Below are 11,039 nucleotides of genomic sequence, written 5' to 3'. Positions count from 1 at the left end.
CGACCGGTTTATGATTATGTATGGGTACGGACATCCAGTCCAAGGGCTGTGATTGATCTCTACCGCCCAGTATACTGTGGTTTAGTCTGATCAGGCGCTTACGCTATGTTATGGGCCACTAGCTTAGAAACATTATCTCTACCAGAAAATTATGATATGTTACGACAGAGATCTATTGAGCAAAGCTTTTACGTATGATTTTTAGATATGCACGTAGTTATAATTATTCTTGATATGATTTTTACCGTACGCTTTACGATACTTTATTTTTACGTTGCATGCGATTTTATGATATATTTACTTGTTATTCACGATATATACATGTTGAGTCTTTAGACTCACTAGACTTGATTGTTGTAGGTATTGATGAAGTCCGGACCGCGGACGGAGACCAGTGAGCGATCTTGGGACACCAGTAGTAAACCCGAGGACCTCATGATTTAATTTATGCATCTTTTATTATTCAAACTCAGTTTTAATACGTTGGATTATTTTTAAGTTGTTGTTTACGTTGAATTATTTTTAAATTGTCTGTTGAAAACAATATTTGCTTCCGCTGTTATTTTAAAGTTAAAATTATTTACATATTTACTTTAATTAAATGGGACAAGATAATTATTTATTTAGAAAAAATTTTATAATTCCGCAAAATTATGAATACGAAATACGGGCCTTTACAGTTGGTATCAGAGCCTATGATCTTGTAAAGGGTTGTACTACTACTGCTCTCGAGAAGCTCATGAAGTCACGTCTTCGGTCTGCAAGTTTTACATTTACGCATTTTATTTAAAGCATGAATTATTTTAACAGCATGTTTTCATGAAATGTTTTTGCGTTCAGATTTTAATTGTTCAGTGTTTATTTAAATTAAAAATATAAATTATGGAATTATGCATGTTGGGTACGTTTGGAATTGGACATGTCTAAGAATTCGAATATTGGGTTTTAGGAGATGTTGAACATGATTTGACTATATTAATTTTTAGGTCAATAGTGTTGATGTCCTCCTTATGGGTCATAAGTTAATCTTGAAAATTATGAATGCTTTTGGGAGTTGTAGAAATTCTAAGAAATTATTGATGGTTCTTGGTTGCTAGTCGAGTAAATTTTTGATGATTTCATATAAGCAATAGCGATTCGAATACTACGACAATCTTTAGGATTATAAATGTACAATTTGAGGATTTTAAGTATCTATGGAAATGTAAGATTAATTATGAGAATTTATTTAGGATACATGCTCTCCCTAGTTAGATTTAAGGATGGAATTGCATGAATTGAGAATTTTAGGGACCTAATTGTAATAACTAATAATTTGAGGACCTAAGTGGAAAAAAAAATTCTAAGGGACTATTTTCGAATTTACCAAATTTTGGGGATTAAATTTTGAGTTCGAGAATCTAAAAGTTTAATGAGGTAAAGATGGAAAATTTTATGGGGACAATGATGCAGATTTCGAAGAGTTGTGGGGCCAAAATGTAAATTGGGTGAACTGTAAGGGTCAGGTTGCAATTTTCAAAATTCTAAGGATTAAATGCGAACTTTTGAGGAACACTTGGGATTTTAAGTATTTATAGAAATGTAAGACGTGTTATGGGAATTAATTTTGGGTTTAATAAACTTAAGACTATTGAACCTTATGATACGGGAAATCTATAAAATGAAATTGGAAATACTGAGTACTCATGGGTAATTGTGGAATTTTCGACATTTAGAAAAAAAAATTGGACGATATTCGAGGAAAGTAAGAATTATTTTTACAATTTTAAGAAATTTGAGAACTTATCTAGTAGTAAGTGAGAATTGAACGGTTTAAATTGTAGGAATTTTCGGTTATTTAGGCTCGAAGAAAATATAGAATATTTAGATATTTGGATTATAATGTTATAATGAATGGTAACCAAGGACATTGTAGGATGAATCAATCTTAGGCATGAAAATTTAAGCGTTAGTGAAATCATGTTGTGGCAAATTAAGGATTTAAAGTGATGCCGATTTAAGGTAAAATTTGATCGGTTAGTTAAGTTATAAGGATAAACATTGAGTTAGAAATTTTTTTTGGGAATTTAAGTTTGATGTGTCGTAAGTTTTAACCAGGATCTTAACAGTTAGAATTATACCTTTGGGGTAATTTGATTTTTCTAGAAAGTTGAGTATGATGGATGGTTAGGTTACTCGATAGACGTATGTAAGAATTGAATTAGACACCTTATCTTGAGGAATTTTGAAAGTCATTAAGAAATTTGGGACTAAACGGATATGTGGGCTGGAGTTATACTATCTAATATTATTTGGGTTGCATAAGCTTGAATTTCAAGATTTATAAGATAGGTGTTCATACATAAGTTTTGGGTGAAAAAAAAAAAAGAATTAGAGGCGTTCAACATAGAGTACCAATGAACTAACATTAAGATTTTAATTGAGTAAGAAATCCGAAATCTTGATATGGAAATTTTAGAACTCTATGGGTGATATGAGCGAAGTTGAATTATTAGAGTAAGTTTATCGCTAACATGAGATAACTTATTAAGTTTTATACACTAGACTTAATTAAGCATTGATGATACTTAAGAATGCGACATTTGTTTCAATGAGGAAAGTCCAGAGTCTTAGGCCTCACCTATATTGTAATTGGAAAGAAAATGGTTTAAGCATAAAATTGAGACTTGAAGGGCTTTAAAATATTGGTAGAAGGTCTATGTTGTATAATTGGGTTTTATGGATTAACGTTATTTGAGGTTTAAGATTTGCAACAATTTTATATTTGGGGTATACTCGTAAATAGTTAAGTTATATAAGTTTGGGCTGTAAGATAAAGATTCGATTTAAGGATCTTAGACTAATTTTGTTATGGAGCTGAGATAAGATTTAACTTTTAATTGTATCACCGAGGATAGAAGTTGATCAGTAACCTTTGGTGCTAAGAGTCTTTAAGTTGAACTGCGTAAATGCTAATGTAATAGGTCGTTGAACATTACGGGTATAGTATAAGGAAGCTAAGACATGATAAGTTTGAACCACCAATTCTAATATTGGGAACGATGAGAAAAGTCAGAATTCGATGTCATAGTAAAGTAAAGCTAAGTTACCATAAGTCGTTTTAAGTTGCGATTCGCAAATGAGATTTTTGGTAGGCAATCTAATTAGGATTGAAGAAACGTAAGGACAGCCTATGACTTGATTTTTATCAGAGTAGCGCAGCGGTAGCGTGGTTGTTGGGATAATAGAATTAAGAATCTAAACTTTTGGATTATCGAGGATTAGCGAATTTCGGGGACGAAATTGAATTTAAGGGGGGAAGATTGTAACGACCCGAAAAACAGACTACGTATAAGCCATGCATAATTATTACTATTTAAATTTAAAAATGATTTATATATATATATATATGAAGGGTCTAATTCATTTTGATATTTGACAAGTCATAACTATTTATTTTAAATGCAAAAGTTTAGTTTTACCTTTTCAGTTAAATACGCGAGGACGGACCGGAGTTTGAAGATTAGAGATAAGATTAATAATAAGAAAGACATTCCTAAATTTAATTTAAGTCAAGGAATAATTTAATTTAAAGAAATAGAATGTTTTAGAATTTATTTAATTAATTAGAGCTAAGTTGGTAAATAAATTCTTTTAGGTTCAATATTTAATTAAAGTTTAAATTAAAATATGTAAACAAGAGAGAATGAATTAATCTAAGTATGAAGTATTCAAAAAATTAAACATAGTATTTAATTGCTTAAAGTTAAATCCATGCAATGCCATGCAAGAGGTCATTATAAATTAAGGTGTAAATTCATTAAAATGTAGAATGGGTATTTGAAACCTTAAGCAATTAACATACAAGATGTAAACAATAAAACACCATGCAAATAAGTAATAATTTTGGGTCCAACATTTAAAATATTCAAAGGTGGATAACTCTTCATTCCAACAATTCCTAATTACAATTCATGGGGTATTCATTTCTCATTTTAATTATCTAACGGGTAGTAAATTTAAATGCAATAGCATACCTCATTTCTACTCAACCTATTAGACAACAAAACCGTGTAAATGCAGTAGGAAATAAGGAACAAACCAACGGCAATAAGGGGATTAAGAAACAATTCAAAACCCTTCACCTCCTTCACTTGTAACTCTCATTTTATTGTATGTAATGGACCCTTTAACACCATTATTAACATTCCCCTTCCTTACCTACATGTCCTACATTCATATGCTCAAAAAATCAGTAGGAAACATCTGAGAAAAATCGTGAATTAGCTGCAAGGAGGAGAGGGTAGGAACGACAACACTAGAGGAGGAAAAACAATTCATATCCATTCAACTTCTTGACTTGTAACCTCCAACTAAATGCACTTCAAGACTCCTTTATCACCCCTTGTAACCTTCATACTCATTACCTAGCAGCCCTTCATCCATAATTTCGAAATTTACAGAAGAGAACAACAGCTAAAAATCGAGAATAACAGCACAAGTACAAGAAGGAATTCTCAACTCCGACTCCGTCGCTCGTAATTGTCGTATTGATTTGTTTTTGTCAAAACAAATTTCAGGCATGTATATGTTGTTTCTTTGCTCTTCAATCAAGTCCTATAAATATTTTTAAACATTATATGTTAAAGATTCATGAGGCAAAACGAAATTATGGCAGCAACATTTTCGAAAAATCTGCACAGGTCCTCGGAATTGGCTTATGTTTTTGTTTGAGATGTTTGTTGTGATTTCAGGAGTTGTTTCGGTTCCAGGCTCCCAAGGCTGATTATAGGCATGATTTAGAGTATGTTAGGGGGTTTTTGGTTCATGTGTTTCAGTCCATACACTCAAGAACGAAAGAATGATAGCAACTTTCCCTTAGGTGCAATAATGAGTCACGGTTTTGGTCATTTGGATGGTTAAGGTGTGTGTTCTAATCTTGGCTGTCCTAGGGACTGTAGCCATGGTTATAACCCTCACTTACCATGTCTAGGACGTGACCAAGGTGTCCTTTCAAGGTTTGGTTCATGGTTCCCTCAAAATTTTTAAACAACAACACAAGTGCATATTTCGGTCTTTCCATTTCCTGTGTGAGTGTGTTTCGGTTTTGGGGTGTGGTTTGGTTTGTGGTTGGCTTCTAGCCCTTAGCCATGGTCCAAGCCATGCCTTAGGATGTTGGTAAGAGTCTTTGGGTGGTGGTTCAAGCCCTTGGTCATTAATTTCAGAATTTCCCCTCAAACACACAAGCTGCTCCTGCTGTAATTTGACAGCAACTTGCTGTTCGGTTCATGAGGTTGGTTTGAGTTCTTGGCTGGCTTTTAGCCCATGGCCTTGGACTGGACAGTACCTCAATGAGTTAGGAAAGTCATGTTTTTGGCCGTTCATGATTCGGTCGAGTTTAGAGGTCGTACGAGAATTTACGGTGAAAGGTGCCAAAATGACTCTCGAAAGAGTGTTTTATGTTTTTGGATTCCTTTCACCCGTTTTCGTGTTTTACAGTTATTATGCATATTTTTCAGTATGTTTGGGGTATTTTTAATCATGGTTAAACGTCGGTTTAATGTTGGTTCGGGTTGGTACGAAGCCATGGTTAAAAATCAAGTTGTTGGTCTGAATCGTCTCGTTTTTGGTTCTATTGTTAAGATTTTATCAAGTTAAGATTTATTTCATGTGTCACATATTAGTAGTAAGTCGCAGCAAGCCTGGGAACAATCCAACTCATCCGGTAAAAAAAATAAGGTTATAATTATATTACGTGCATAAAAATATAAAATGTTTATTTTTAAGATATATGCGATATGTCTTGTGGCCACCTTATGCTTATGGGTTTGGAAGTCGGTAGGAACAACCGAGGACCTCTCGGCCCGGTGACTTACGACCGGTTTATGATTATGTATGGGTACGGACATCCAGTCCAAGGGCTGTGGTTGATCTCTACCGCCCAGTATACTGTGGTTTAGTCTGATCAGGCGCTTACGCTATGTTATGGGCCACTAGCTTAGAAACATTATCTCTACCAGAAAATTATGATATGTTATGACAGAGCTCTATTGAGCAAAGCTTTTACGTATGATTTTTAGATATGCACGTAGTTATAATTATTCTTGATATGATTTTTACCGTACGCTTTACGATACTTTATTTTTACGTTACATGCGATTTTATGATATATTTACTTGTTATTCACGATATATACATGTTGAGTCTTTAGACTCACTAGACTTGATTGTTATAGGTATTGATGAAGTCAGGACAGCGGACGAAGACCAGTGAGCGATCTTGGGACAGCAGTAGTAAACCCGAGGACCTCATGATTTAATTTATGCATCTTTTATTATTCAAACTCAGTTTTAATACGTTGGATTATTTTTAAGTTGATGTTTACGTTGAATTATTTTTAAATTGTTGGTTGAAAACAATATTTGCTTCCGCTATTATTTTAAAGTTAAAATTATTTACATATTTACTTTAATTAAATGTGACAAGATAATTATTTATTTAGAAAAAAATTTTGTAATTCCGCAAAATTATGAATACGAAATACGGGCCTTTACAGTTGGTATCAGAGCCTATGATCTTGTAAAGGGTTGTACTACTACTGCTCTCGAGAAGCTCATGAAGTCACGTCTTCGGTCTGTAAGTTTTACATTTACGCATTTTATTTAAAGCATGAATTATTTTAACAGCATGTTTTCATGAAATGTTTTTGCGTTCAGATTTTAATTGTTCAGTGTTTATTTAAATTAAAAATATAAACTATGGAATTATGCATGTTCGGTACGTTTGGAATTGGACATGTCTAAGAATTCGAATATTGGGCTTTAGGAGATGTTGAACATGATTTGACTATATTAATTTTTAGGTCAATAGTGTTGATGTCCTTCTTATGGGTCATAAGTTAATCTTGAAAATTATGAATGCTTTTGAGACTTGTAGAAATTCTAAGAAATTATTGATGGTTCTTGGTTGCTAGTCGAGTAAATTTTTGATGATTTCATATAAGCAATAGCGATTCGAATACTACGACAATCTTTAGGATTATAAATGTACAATTTGAGGATTTTAAGTATCTATGGAAATGTAAGATTAATTATGAGAATTTATTTAGGATACATGCTCTCCCTAGTTAGATTTAAGGATGGAATTGCATTAATTGAGAATTTTAGGGACCTAATTGTAATAACTAATAATTTGAGGACCTAAGTGGAAAAAAAAATTCTAAGGGACTATTTTCGAATTTACCAAATTTTGGGGATTAAATTTTGAGTTCGAGAATCTAAAAGTTTAATGAGGTAAAGATGGAAAATTTTATGGGGACAATGATGCAGATTTCGAAGAGTTGTGGGGCCAAAATGTAAATTGGGTGAACTGTAAGGGTCAGGTTGCAATTTTCAAAATTCTAAGGATTAAATGCGAACTTTTGAGGAACACTTGGGATTTTAAGTATTTATAGAAATGTAAGACGTGTTATGGGAATTAATTTTGGGTTTAATAAACTTAAGACTATTGAACCTTATGATACGAGAAATATATAAAATGAAATTGGAAATACTGAGTACTCATGGGTAATTGTGGAATTTTCGACATTTAGAAAAAAAAATTGGACGATATTCGAGGAAAGTAAGAATTATTTTTACAATTTTAAGAAATTTGAGAACTTATCTAGTAGTAAGTGAGAATTGAACGGTTTAAATTGTAGGAATTTTCGGTTATTTAGGCTCGAAGGAAATATAGAATATTTAGATATTTGGATTATAATGTTATAATGAATGGTAACCAAGGACATTGTAGGATGAATCAATCTTAGGCATGAAAATTTAAGCGTTAGTGAAATCATGTTGTGGCAAATTAAGGATTTAAAGTGATGCCGATTTAAGGTAAAATTTGATCGGTTAGTTAAGTTATAAGGATAAACATTGAGTTAGAAATTTTTTTTGGGAATTTAAGTTTGATGTGTCGTAAGTTTTAACCAGGATCTTAACAGTTAGAATTATACCTTTGGGGGAATTTGATTTTTCTAGAAAGTTGAGTATGATGGATGGTTAGGTTACTCGATAGACGCATGTAAGAATTGAATTAGACACCTTATCTTGAGGAATTTTGAAAGTCATTAAGAAATTTGGGACTAAACGGATATGTGGGCTGGAGTTATACTATCTAATATTATTTGGGTTGCATAAGCTTGAATTTCAAGATTTATAAGATAGGTGTTCATACATAAGTTTTGGGTAAAAAAAAAAAGAATTAGAGGCGTTCAACATAGAGTACCAATGAACTAACATTAAGATTTTAATTGAGTAAGAAATCCGAAATCTTGATATGGGAATTTTAGAACTCTATGGGTGATATGAGCGAAGTTGAATTATTAGAGTAAGTTTATCGCTAACATGAGATAACTTATTATGTTTTATACACTAGACTTAATTAAGCATTGATGATACTTAAGAATGCGACATTTGTTTCAATGAGGAAAGTCCAGAGTCTTAGGCCTCAACTATATTGTAATTGGAAAGAAAATGGTTTAAGCATAAAATTAAGACTTGAAGGGCTTTAAAATATTGGTAGAAGGTCGATGTTGTATAATTGGGTTTTATGGATTAACGTTATTTGAGGTTTAAGATTTGCAACAATTTTATATTTGAGGTATACTCGTAAATAGTTAAGTTATATAAGTTTGGGCTGTAAGATAAAGATTCGATTCAAGGATCTTAGACTAATTTTGTTATGGAGCTGAGATAAGATTTAACTTTTAATTGTATCACCGAGGATAGAAGTTGATCAGTAACCTTTGGTGCTAAGAGTCTTTAAGTTGAACTGCGTAAATGCTAATGTAATAGGTCGTTGAACATTACGGGTATAGTATAAGGAAGCTAAGACATGATAAGTTTGAACCATCAATTCTAATATTGGGAACGATGAGAAAAGTCAGAATTCGATGTCATAGTAAAGTAAAGCTAAGTTACCATAAGTCGTTTTAAGTTGCGATTCGCAAATGAGATTTTTGGTAGGCAATCTAATTAGGATTGAAGAAACGTAAGGACAGCCTATGACTTAATTTTTATCAGAGTAGCGCAGCGGTAGCGTGGTTGTTGGGATAATAGAATTAAGAATCTAAACTTTTGGATTATCGAGGATTAGCGAATTTCGGGGACGAAATTCAATTTAAGGGGGGAAGATTGTAACGACCCGAAAATCAGACTACGTATAAGCCATGCATAATTATTACTATTTAAATTTAAAAATGATTTATATATATATATATATATGAAGGGTCTAATTCATTTTGATATTTGACAAGTCATAACTATTTATTTTAAATGCAAAAGTTTAGTTTTATCTTTTCAGTTAAATACGCGAGGACGGACCGGAGTTTGAAGATTAGAGATAAGATTAATAATAAGAAATACATTCCTACATTTAATTTAAGTCAAGGAATAATTTAATTTAAAGAAATAGAATGTTTTAGAATTTATTTAATTAATTAGATCTAAGTTGGTAAATAAATTCTTTTAGGTTCAATATTTAATTAAAACTTAAATTAAAATATGTAAACAAGAGAGAATGAATTAATCTAAGTATGAAGTATTCAAGAAATTAAACATAGTATTTAAATGCTTAAAGTTAAATCCATGCAATGCCATGCAAGAGGTCATTATAAATTAAGGTGTAAATTCATTAAAATGTAGAATGGGTATTTGAAACCTTAAGCAATTAACATACAAGATGTAAACAATAAAACACCATGCAAATAAGTAATAATTTTGGGTCCAACATTTAAAATATTCAAAGGTGGATAACTCTTCATTCCAACAATTCCTAATTACAATTCATGGGGTATTCATTTCTCATTTTAATTATCTAACGGGTAGTAAATTTAAATGCAATAACATACCTCATTTCTACTCAACCTATTAGACAACAAAACCGTGTAAATGCAGTAGGAAATAAGGAACAAACCAACGGCAATAAGGGGATTAAGAAACAATTCAAAACCCTTCACCTCCTTCACTTGTAACTCTCATTTTAATATATATAATGGACCCTTTAACACCATTATTAACATTCCTCTTCCTTCCCTACATGTCCTACATTCATATGCTCAAAAAATCAGTAGGAAACATCTGAGAAAAATCGTGAATTAGCAGCAAGGAGGAGAGGGTAGGAACAACAACACTAGAGGAGGAAAAACAATTCATATCCATTCAACTTCTTGACTTGTAACCTCCAACTAAATGCACTTCAAGACTCCTTTATCACCCCTTATAACCTTCATACTCATTACCTAGCAGCCCTTCATCCATAATTTCGAAATTTACAGAAGAGAACAGCAGCTAAAAATCGAGAATAACAGCACAAGTACAAGAAGGAATTCTCAACTCCGACTCCGTCGCTCGTAATTGTCGTATTGATTTGTTTTTGTCAAAACAAATTCCAGGCATGTATATGTTGTTTCTTTGCTCTTCAATCAAGTCCTATAAATATTTTTAAACATTATATGTTAAAGATTCATGAGGCAAAACGAAATTATGGCAGCAACATTTTCGAAAAATCTGCACAGGTCCTCGGAATTGGCTTATGTTTTTGTTTGAGATGTTTGTTGTGATTTCAGGAATTTTTGTGGTTCCAGGATCCCAAGGCTGATTATAGGCATGATTTAGAGTATGTTAGGGGGTTTTTGGTTCATGTGTTTCAGTCCATACACTCAAGAACGAAAGAATGACAGCAACTTTCCCTTAGGTGCAATAATGAGTCACGGTTTTGGTCATTTGGGTGGTTAAGGTGTGTGTTCTAATCTTGGCTGTCCTAGGGACTGTAGCCATGGTTATAACCCTCACTTACCATGTCTAGGACGTGACCAAGGTGTCCTTTCAAGGTTTGGTTCATGGTTCCCTCAAAATTTTTAAACAACAACACAAGTGCATATTTCGGTCTTTCCATTTCCTGTGTCAGTGTGTTTCGGTTTTGGGGTGTGGTTTGTTTTGTGGTTGGCTTCTAGCCCTTAGCCATGGTCCAAGCCATGCCTTAGGATGTTGGTAAGAGTCTTTGGGTGGTGGTTCAAG

This window comes from Primulina tabacum, chromosome 9 (assembly GCF_025594145.1).
Source record: "Primulina tabacum isolate GXHZ01 chromosome 9, ASM2559414v2, whole genome shotgun sequence".
Taxonomy (NCBI): domain Eukaryota; kingdom Viridiplantae; phylum Streptophyta; class Magnoliopsida; order Lamiales; family Gesneriaceae; genus Primulina; species Primulina tabacum.
This window is presented reverse-complemented; position numbering follows the sequence as displayed.